This window comes from Salvia hispanica, chromosome 5, assembly GCF_029641045.1.
Source record: "Salvia hispanica isolate PSC_SH4W2 chromosome 5, Shi_PSC_v1, whole genome shotgun sequence".
In the NCBI taxonomy this organism is placed as follows: Eukaryota; Viridiplantae; Streptophyta; class Magnoliopsida; order Lamiales; family Lamiaceae; genus Salvia; species Salvia hispanica.
The window spans coordinates 13,049,595-13,061,187 of record NC_142696.1 but is presented as its reverse complement, the minus strand read 5'-3'; the positions used below and the strand labels follow the sequence as shown (position 1 = coordinate 13,061,187).

General features: G+C 35.1%; 1 non-coding gene across 1 annotated transcript; it reads left to right on the top strand.

Annotated features, from left to right (window-relative positions):
- On the top strand, positions 1 to 107 carry LOC148926311 (small nucleolar RNA R71). The gene has a single exon (XR_016131905.1). It is a non-coding gene; the product is annotated as a small nucleolar RNA R71 (small nucleolar RNA).
- The last annotated feature ends 11,486 nt before the right edge of the window (positions 108 to 11,593 follow it).

Sequence of the window (11,593 nt, the reverse complement as noted above, 5' to 3'; positions counted from 1 at the left end):
AAACCATTGTTTGGGCACTTTCGAAGAAGAGCTTTGAAACGAGCAAATGCCTCATAGAGGGGCTCGTCATGGCCTTGTGTGAACTGAAAGATCTCACTTTTGAGCTTCAAAATAGTGCCTGGCGGGTAGTATTTGTCGATGAAGGTAGCTATGATGTCCTTCCATGTGGAGACCTTTTCTGGTGGCATACACTCAAACCATTCCTTAGCAGAATCAATCAATGAGAATGGAAAAAGTCTTACCCGTATGGCATCGTCGTCGACACCATTTAATTTCAGAGTGTTTGCGATTTCCACGAATTTGGAGAGATGGCGGTTAGCATCTTCAGTCGCCCTACCTGCAAAAGGAGTTTGCTCGGCCCTTTGGATAAGGGGCATGCGTAACTCAAAATTGTTAGCATCAATACGAGGGCCGTTAGGAAAAGTGATCATATTCCCATGATTGAACATGTTCATCACAGGTAATGTTTCTCTGTTCTTCTTTTCCATGGCTTCTCGGACTGCTCTCTCCGCATCTCTCTCATCCATCAGCAACTTCACCATCTCCTGCAGCTTCTCAATATCTGTTCGGTCACCCATTGTTCCTGATCCTTTTTCACTTCTTATTATTCTACGAGTTCTTTCAAGTTCTAAATCAAGCGGCTCTAAGATGTACTTCCCAGAACGCGTTCGCATACAAAACCTGCAAGACTCGAAAACAAAAAAAAAAAAAAATTAAAACAAAAAGCAATAAAAATCCAAAGTAGTAAAATTATCGTTTGAAGATATCACTCCAAAGTGAATTGTCTTCCCCGGCAACGGCACCAAAAACTTGATGCACTTTTTATTTGCACTATAAATACCTGCAAGTATACAGAGTAGGTATAGTAGGTATAGTATAGCAAAAGGTTAGTACCGGGTATCGAACACGGGGAAGATATACACAAAGTGTCTATCTTCTACTAGAACTCAATTACTATCTGGAGAAACAAGAATTTTTAGAAACTTTTGAAAACAGTAAATATTAAAAACAGTAAACAACTAAATGCAAGCAAATCACGGAGAGAAAAGTATAGAGATAAGGGGAATTCCAGGGATGTGCTTTCACTTTTATGGTTATACAAATTCCAAACTACAATACCCTAGCACAGTTAATACTTTGAAAGGACGAGTCACCTAGCTTATGCTCATGCGATACAAACGTTGATTACTAACATTAGGGTTGTCAATCCTAACACGTAACTCCAAAAAGCTCCTAAGACCCTTGAAAAGTCCTCACTCTTAATTAACAGTGCCGTTTTAAAGGAAGCTAACTGTAGTGTCTACTAAGTGGATCTAACTCGCTAGAACTCTGTCACAGTTATGAAGCAAGTTGTATTGAATCATACATAATTGTGTCACTCAATTATGAAGCATCATGATTAACTTAGGGAAGAAACAAAGTAAAAACAAAACGGATATTAAATAGAAAACGGAATTGTATAACCAAAGTTGCTACTAACACATCCCTAGAATCCTATGAGTTTAGTTACACATGACTGAATAAACTTAAAACATAGATTGAAGGGAAAACAATTTGAACATAAAACTAAAGAAAATAAAACTCGTAGGTTGAATCCTTATCGTTCTCGATGTTCTTGAAATCCTTCTCCAACTCCTTGCACAATTGAAGTACTCTAGCTTTTGATCTCTATGAATGTTGCAAGTAGTCACTCTCTTTCTCTATGAATGTGTTCTTGTTGTGTGAAACTCCCTTTTTGATGAAGCTTGAGGTCCTATTTATAGGGGAAGATTATTCCTCATCATAGAAGGAAAAGATCTTCAAAATTTGGTAAATCTTGGAGCAAATCTAGGGCTGGTCGGATTCGCCGCCTTTCTCCGGCGGGCCGCCGCACCTTGGCCGGCGGTCGCCGCGTTGGAGTCCAGAGACTCTGACCCTTCGGTGGCGGACCGCCACATGTCCTCCGGCGGTCGCCGGGCGAGACTCTTCTCCTAGCGTAAATTTCCGAGGCGGGCCGCCACATAGCTCTGACCGCCGGGCGCCGGCGGTCGCCGCACAACTTCGCGGCGGTCGCTGGTCGCCGTCTGACTCCAGATTTCCAGACTATGCGTTTTTACTCCCCTTTTCGGCTCAAATATGCACATTTCTCACAAAACACGTCAAAATACCAAAATGTATAGAATATGCAAATAATGGACATGTAGAGTGATTTTGATAACAAAAACGGACCAAATAATGGCCTTAAAACAGTGCAAAATCCGGGCGTATCACTTGACACTATATTTTACTAGCATATGTCCTTATCCTTCATGTTTATATGGGTAGCTCCTTTATTCTTGCACCTACATTTGCAATTTTTCAAAAGAAACTATTAAGAATATATACATTCAACCTCCTTAACTTGTAGGTCCGAACACATACCTTGAGACGATTTTCAAATGTGTTCCAATCTTCAAATATTAAGTCTTCCACATTGAATTCTGCATCTAGTATCATACTCCCTCCGTCCCATGTTACTTGCACTTTTACTTTTCGGCACGTCACAAACTCCTTACACTATTTATATTTTAAGTTAGAATTAATGCATTTAATTAATATGTTAGATTAAGTTAAGAGGTCCTTTATTAAGTGATGTCTCATTACACTTAAAATTCTAATTTAATTACACTAAAAAATCAATTCAAATTTATGGCCTAAAATGAAAAGTGCGAGTAGCATGGGACGGAGGGAGTACTAAATGGGAATTGGGTATCTTAATATCAAAGATTTGTAGTGAACTTTAATCCCATCCCTATAGCCGATTTGTGCACAAGATCTCTACTTAACCCTTTGGTTAAATGATCGGCTAAGTTATTATGAGTTCTCACAAACTCCACAGATATCACACTATCCATAATAAGTTCACGAATCATGCTATGTCTAACACCTAAGTGTCTTGACTTTCCATTATATACTTGACTATATGCCTTAGCCAAGGTAGCTGCACTATCACATCTGATAGATATAGGTGATATCGGTTTAGGCCACAATGAAATTTCATATATTAGATTTCTTAGCCATTCAGCCTCTTTACCAGCTGCTGCTAATGCCACAAACTCCGATTCCATTGTTGAATTCGTTATACAAGTTTGTTTCTTTGATGCCCAACATATAGCACCACCTCCAAGACGGAATACCCAACCACTTGTGGAAGAATGATCTTCCATATTGGTGATCCAACTTGCATCCGAATAACCTTCAAGAACAGAAGGAAATCCAGAATAAGTCAACCTATAATCCATGGTTCCTTTTAAGTACTTAAATACTCGATTCATTGCTTGCCAATGGATTAAACTTGGATTATGAGTATATCGACTCAATTTTCCAACTGCAAAGGTTATATCGGGTCGAGTACTAATCATAGCATACATTAGTGATCCAATAGCATTTGAATATTCAAGCTGATTCACAGCAACTCCTTTATTAGGCACGAGTTTTGCACTAGGATCAAAAGGAATCTTAACTGAAGAACAATCTTTGAAGTTAAACTTTTCCAACACATTCTCAATATAATGTGATTGAGAAATGGAAATTCCTTGTTCTCCATGTGTGATCTTAATTCCAAGAATCACATCAGCCTTCCCCATGTCTTTCATCTCGAACTTAGATGACAAAAATTCCTTTGTTTTATCAACTTGATCTTGGTCAGTACCAAAGATCAACATGTCATCTACATATAGGCAAATGATAACTCCTTTACCGGTAGCATCAAATTTGCTATATACACACTTGTCTGGCTGTTTGATATAAATCTCTTCATTTAATTCACCATTCAAGAAGACAGTCTTAACATCCATTTGGTGAATTACAAGATTATGTATAGCAGCAAGTGCTAACAATAATCTAATTGTGGAAATCCTAGCAACAGGAGCATAGGTATCAAAGTAGTCAATGCCTTCCTTTTGTCTAAAGCCTTGGATAACCAATCTGGCTTTATATTTGTCTATGCTACCATCCACCTTCATCTTTGTTTTGAAGATCCATTTACTATTCAAGGCTATACAGCCAGGTGGTAAATCAGTCAGTTTCCAAGTACCATTTTGGATTATTGAATCCATCTCCTCTTGGATTGCCTCTTTCCAAAAAGTAGAATCCCTTGAAGCCATAGCTTCTTTGTAGGTCCTTGGATCATCACCAATAGTAAAGCAATATTGATATTGAAAATTAATTTCATTTCTTGATCCTTCAAGTAAGTACAATTGGGAATCATTTCCAAAAAACTTAGCTTTTCTTGCTCTACCACTTCTCCTAACATCAGGAGGTGTATCCATCACTTTTCCAGTTACATCAGAGTTACTAGACCCTGCAATCATGCCTCCAGGTTTAGGTATAGACGTGAATCTATCCTCATTGCCAAAATCAGCATCCCTTGACTCAATAGTAGAGTGCACAGATACATATTCATTAAGTTTTATGACATAGAACCTATAACAAACAGAATTTTCTGAATATCCAAGAAACACACAATCTATACCTCTTTGACCTATGGTTTTCATTTTAGGGTCAGTTAGTCTTACCACTGCTCGACAACCCCAAACTCTGAGATAACTCAATTTTGGTGGTTTCTTATGCCAAAGTTCATAAGGGGTTATCTTGTTCCTTTTATTAGGAACTCTATTCAACAAATAACAGGCTGTTAACATAGCCTCACCCCAAAATCCTTCACTTAGGCCAGAATAACACAACATCGAATTAATCATTTCTTTCAACGTTCTATTCTTTCTTTCCGCTACACCATTTTGTTTTGGTGTATATGGAGCAGTCGTTTGATGTACTATACCAGTAGATTCAAAATACGCTGGATCATAATACTCACCTCCCCTATCAGTGCGAAGAGTTTTAATCTTCACACCATGATGAAGCTCTACACTTTCCTTAAAGATTTTAAATTTATCAAGAGCTTCATCTTTTGAATGACATAGATAGACATGGCAAAATCTAGTAGCATCATCAATAAAAGTAACTACATACTTTTTATTACCAAGTGATGGAGTCAAATGAAAATCACACAAATCACTATGTATAAGTTCTAAAACCTTAGTAACTTTATTGGCATTTTTATTGAAAGGTTGTCTAGTTATTTTAGTTAACATGCAAGTTTTACACTTTTCATTGTTCAACTAAAATGCTGGTATTAAACTCATTTTCGACATATCTTTTAATCTCTTATAATGTACATGTCCAAGTCTAGCATGCCACAATTCTGATTTACTAACATGATTACTAATACTTGTAGAAGTCATGCAAACAGAATTATTAACAAAAAAGACATCTAGATTCAACCTAAACATGCCACATAGATAATTGAAACCAATAAAATTACCATGCCTTGACAGAATGTATTTGTCACTTTCTAACACTTGTTTATAACCACAATTATTCAATATAATGTCAGAAACTAGATTCTTACGAATACCAGGTACATATACAACATTTTCTAATACTAAGGAATTTCCAGAAGTAAATACTAGGCTAACAGTTCCTATTCCCTTGGTTGGTTCAGTTGCAACGTTGCCCATCTTCAATGAAGATCCATCTTCAATTGGTTTAAAATCCTTGAACCATTGACGATCCTTGCATACATGACCTGTTGTACCCGAATCAATCCACCATGACAGATCATCATCCTGCACAGAAAATGCTTCAGAGATTATTGATGCATAATAATTCTCAACAGAATGATTATTAGGTACAGAAAACGAACCTGATTGCTTTTCAGGATCCTTGGATCCACTTGAACCAGCCTCGTTTTTCCCTTTTCCTCCACCATTTCCAAACTTACAATCCTTCTTGAAGTGCCCGGATTTGCCACACTTCCAGCAAGTTAGTTTAGGCTTCTTATTTCCATCCTTACTGTTATACCCTTGAAACTTCCGTTTCCCTTGAAACTTACGTTTCTCTTTACCAGCCTTTGAGGATTCACCCTCTTCCACCATGTTCACGGAAGAACCAACCATGTTTTTAGTATTACTAACAGAACTATTTTCCATATCACGTATGGATTGTTCAATTTGGAAATCATTTCCAAGTTCGACCAAGTTCAATTCCTCCTTTTTGTGTTTCAGATTATTTTTAAAATCCTTCCAAGAAGGTGGCAGTTTATCAATAATACTAGAGACAGAAATGGATCCATCCATTTTCATATCATATTGGGAAAACTGTCCCAATATCCTCAACAATTCGTTGTATTGTTCCATGACAGGCCTTGAATCAACCATTTTATAGTTAATAAAGTTACCAACAAGAAATTTCTTGCTAGAGACATCTTCTGGCATATATTTGGCTTCGAGGGAATCCCACAATTCCTTAGCAGACTCAACATTTTGATACACATCAAATAGGAAATCAGACATACCGTTTAAAATGTGACCCCGACATATGTAGTCATCCTTCTCCCACTTCATCCGCCTCCTCGTCTGTTCCAGAGTTTCATTTTCAACAGCCTCGGGCATGGGAGTACTCAGAATGTACACCACCTTGAGATTTGTCAGCATGAAATGCATCTTCTTTTGCCAGCGTCTGAAATCTTGGCCAGCAAATTTATCCAACTTTGCGAAACCTTTCGTTCCTTCCTTCACCTTTTCCTTGTTCGACATTTTAATTGATTTGATCTTTGTTAGGGAGATTCAATATACAGAACAGAAAAACGGATAATCTATCTGAAAGTCGTGATAAATCACTTTCACATCAAATCAATTTCGATGGTTCAACCAAACTATTTGATCGGATAAAATTCAGAGAATACAGAAATATCATATGTATATTTGAGAGTAATTCGAACCAAAGAACTGATCAGTTCTTAATAAATATGAAGAGTTGCAGCTGTTAATTTCGAAAAGTTGCATCTGTTAAATTCTTAACCGAATTTAACTGATTTTCAAAGTTTTTGAAATTGCAAATTAGTCCTTTGATTTTAAGAAATTACATTTTCGGATGAATTTCTTATAAAGCAATTTTGTTGGAAATAAAAAATTTCCAAGCTGACCCAGCCAGGGCTGCCGCCTCTGGACCCCGCTACCCGGGGGCGCTGCCTCCGGACCCCGTTCATCTATTTAGGGGCTTCGCCCCTAACATCATAATGAATTCAAATAAGCGTGCACTCCGCACCTCCATACTTAAATGATGTATTATTATAACAATACTGATCAATCAAGTTAATCTAATTACACTAAAATATCCAACAGCAACAACTGATAAACATTTAAGAAATAAACTTAAAAGGTTTGCTAGTTGACCAAGCATAACTAACAGGAAAGAAAGATGCTAATTTTTTTAACAATACAGTAACACGATGGAGTATTTAACCAATTAAACAATTCATATAAATAAAGGATTCTATTACTTATCCCTGGCTATTAACATTGGGAGGAAATAATTGCAAGTTTACTCCTGGAACTATATGAAATTCATAGTCAAGGAATGCATTATGAAGGAAATTAGCAAAGATATTAGTGGTTTTCTTATCTTCACTAACAACAACCTGTGCATATCCAGACATGATAAAAACACATCTATTATTCCAAAATTTTGGAATAACATATTGACAATCTCAAATGCTTACGATCATAAGACAAAGAAGCCGCATTCTGTCACCCCCAAATACATGCACAATCATCAATTAAGAATTCGGGTAATGCTCAAATTTCCAGCTAGTCTTCCAGCTAATCCTCAAATGAAGTTGGGAACAATTCTCTATTTCAAATACTCCATCTCAATAAGCGTACCGGAACGGCTGCTGGGGATGTTGGTGTAAGATTCGTCCATAGATTCTGGGAAGCACACCTGAAGACACAGAATTTCGTCACAGTAATTGCTGCATTGTGAACAAACATTGGGCCCGAATGTGTTGGGCCCACAGTTTCGAACCTACTTTTTCTTCAACAATAACTTGTGAACGACCTATAAAACTAGAAACTTTTAGATTGTTATTAGTTTTGATGGATAATTGAGATACAGTATTGTAAGTATTGTAGTAGAGGGAGTAGAAATTTAGACTTGTCTTTTTATTAAAAATTATCAAAAATAGAAGTTGATTATTATTCTTGCACAAAGGTTGAAACCCGATCCCAAGGGTCCCCATATCCTCATTTGAAAGTACGGTGAGGGGTGTTCAATCAGGGTATGCAGTGGCTCATTAAGAAGAGGGTTGTAACCCACTGTCCTGCCAGAAGCCCACCTCCCAAGGCCGCACACTTGTACCTGAGAGGTGTTATAACTACACGACAGTAGTGGTAATCGGTCATTGGCATTAGCAATTCTTGCAAATCTGCTTTTCCAAAACTAACTGCGTTGCCCCTACAGGCTGGAAGTAGATTATTAGAAGTAGATTATTATTATTAAGTGTGGTAGCACTTTTATTTATAATGGAATATTTTAGATTTAGTGGACTCTTGCATTTATGTTCATATTTTGTAATTCGAATTTTTGTTTATGTAATTGGCACAGGAATGTCAATTCAATCGGAAACTCGCGGATCTGACCAAATAACTCGATAAAATTATAGGATTAGGGCTATATTTTTGCAACCCGGATATAAATCGAGCTTTATGGGCCAACCTGAACGAGTCAGCGGATTAGGTGAGTTGACCCGATAGGGTTGCGGGTCAACCCGACGGGTTGCCCTTTTCAATTAAAATAATAGTAATAAATTTAAATCTCGTTTCGCTTAAGAATGTGGACATCTTGAGTGGAACAGAAGTAGTAATTTTTTTAGAAATCTTAATAAAGACAAAAGAGTTCAATTATATGCTAAACACTTTTTGTCTCTCCAATGATTATTTTAGAATACATTAGTTTGAAAGTTATTCTTTTTCAAAGGTAATGAGATTATATTCAAAATATAATTATTTAGTAAATATACTTTATTGTTATTTCATCCATCCACGAAAAATAGAACACATTTACTATTTATGGTTATCCACAAAAAATAGAGCATACATTTAAAAAAGGAAAGTTTTCAACAACTTCTCTTTTACATTTTTTCCCTTCTCTCCTACTAATAATATGGACCTCACATTCCGCTAACACTACTTCTCTTTTACTTTTTTCTCTTCTCTCTTACTTTACCAAATCCACATTAAAACATGTGTCATTCACAATGTGTCCTATTTTTCTTGGACGGAGGGAGTATTATTTTATACTTCCTCTGTCTGATGTTATTCACTCTTTTTTTGTCTGTTCTAAACTATTTGCACTATTTCTATTTTACATAAGGATTATCGTATTTAATTAAAATATCAGAGGTAATTAAGTCTCTTATTAAGTCTTTCCTTATCACACTTAAATTATTAATTTAATTATACTAATTACTTAATTCTTAATTTTAGATAAAAAAAATGTGCGAGTAGCATGGGATGAAAGGAGTACAATAATTGTGTTTCCAAAATTCTCTCTCACTCTTTTCCACATGCAAATTTCAACTCTCCTATAAGTACTCACTCCGTCCCACTATAAGTGTGACATTTTTTTCGGCCGTTGTTTTGCGAAAATAATATTAAATAGTTAGAGTGAAGAGAAAAAAATGAAGTAAGAGAATAATGTAGATTCGACTCTATCTACTTTCTCTTATTTACCTCTCTCCATTCTAACTATTTATTATCATATTCACAAAACCGTGGACGAAAAGAAATGCTTCATTAATAGTGTGACGGAGGGAGTATTTGATATTCAGCCTTCGTCTCTAACATAGCACGCCGTACGGCTTCTCCTATCAAATGCATGTTCAATTCGATGATGTTTTAAAAGCCCATTTTAGCGCTCTTCGAGAGTTAGTTGAATGTGTGCACTTTTGTAGTATTAGTAGTTTTTAGGGTTAAAATAATATTTTCCCTGTTTCATGATAATATGCATTTTTGGTTGGGCATGAATTTTAATGCAGAATTGATAAAGTAAGATAGAAATAGAAAGAAAAAATAGTAATTAAAATATTGTTAATGGAGAATGGATCAAACCTTATTAAAAATAAAAAGTTTCCAAATTTAGAAAGTGACGGTGGAATGGACTAAAAAAAATTGCATAAATATGTTATTTAATTAAATTAAATAGAAAAGATTGTGCGGCATTTCACGTCACATGGAAAAAAATAAGTTAAAAAATTAAATTAACTTCAAATAAAGTTTAGTAACCGTTTTAATACAAATGTCATGTTTAGTAATCATTTATAAAATTAACCTAAAATCTTATACTTTAGGAGACATAGAAGTGAAGATTTTTTTTAAAAAGAAAAATAAACTGAGAAAGATAATGTGACATAAATAGCGAGAGTATTAAATAATTAGTACTCCCTCCGTCTCATAGAAATAGACCATATTTCCTTTTTCGTTCATCCCATAGAAATAGTTCATATCCATCTGTGGAAAGCTTTTTCTCCTTTTTCCTTTGTCATTTATGGGCCGCATAATCAATCCACTACACAATTTTAACTACTTTTTATCTTTCTCTCTTACTTTATTAATTGCACATTAAAACATGTGTCTACCAATTACACATTAAAACTCGTGCCGATCCCAAATGACCTATTTCTATGGGACGGAGGGGGTATATACACTTCTTGATAGAGATTAATATCTACACATATGTAATCAAATGCAAACTCTAAATGTTGTACAAACACCAAATTAAATTTGACCATTGAAAAATGTCAATAGATTATAAAATAATAGCAATAGAAAATATCAACAGTGTCAACCCATGACACCGTGTTGACATTGTATTGATATTGTGCTGACATCAAAATCTTGAAATTTTACATTGTGTTAACATTGTGTTAAAAAGTTTGGAGTTTAAATAATATATGCGTTTGCTTTTTATCACTACCCTATATATGGATATACTAATATGCTAAATAATTTTAAAGTGCTAACGTACATCCAATCACTTGCTGCCACGTGGCACAAAAAATGCAATATTTTAAACACAAAAATGTAATATGCATTTGTAGAAGTGATAGATAAATTTTGGGAGATTGCATTTTAGTTATATGCATATTGCAATTGTTTATAGTTGAGTTTTGCATTTTAGATATTGACTATATAATTTGCATTTTATATGTCGACAGATTGCATATATGTAGTTTATTTTGCATTGTAGACAATTTATTTTAAAATGCAAAACTTAATAATATAAAATGCAATTTGCCTATAACAAAAATGCAATCTATGGAAATATATGTACAACTTCACAAATGTATATTGCATTTTTGTATCTACAATATTGCATTTTTCGTGCCACGTGGCAGCACATGATTAGATGTACGTTAGCACTCTAATTAAAGAAGTACCCTAGTATATATATATATATAAATCAAAATGATAATTTTAATGATTAGTATTGAGTTCGTTAAGAACTACTTTCGCATGATAGGATAAAATTGTGAATAAACATTTCGAATCTTGTTTTTAGGATGGGCAACATAAAACGAAATCTCAGCTATCTTAGATTGCTTTGTCTCTTACTTTACTTTTGCTCTACTTTAATTATTTAATACTATCATTTTTCAAAAGGAGGACAAAAAAAAACGACTCTACCTACCTTTGGAATCCTAATTAACAAAAAAACCATCCAAATGATAACCAAG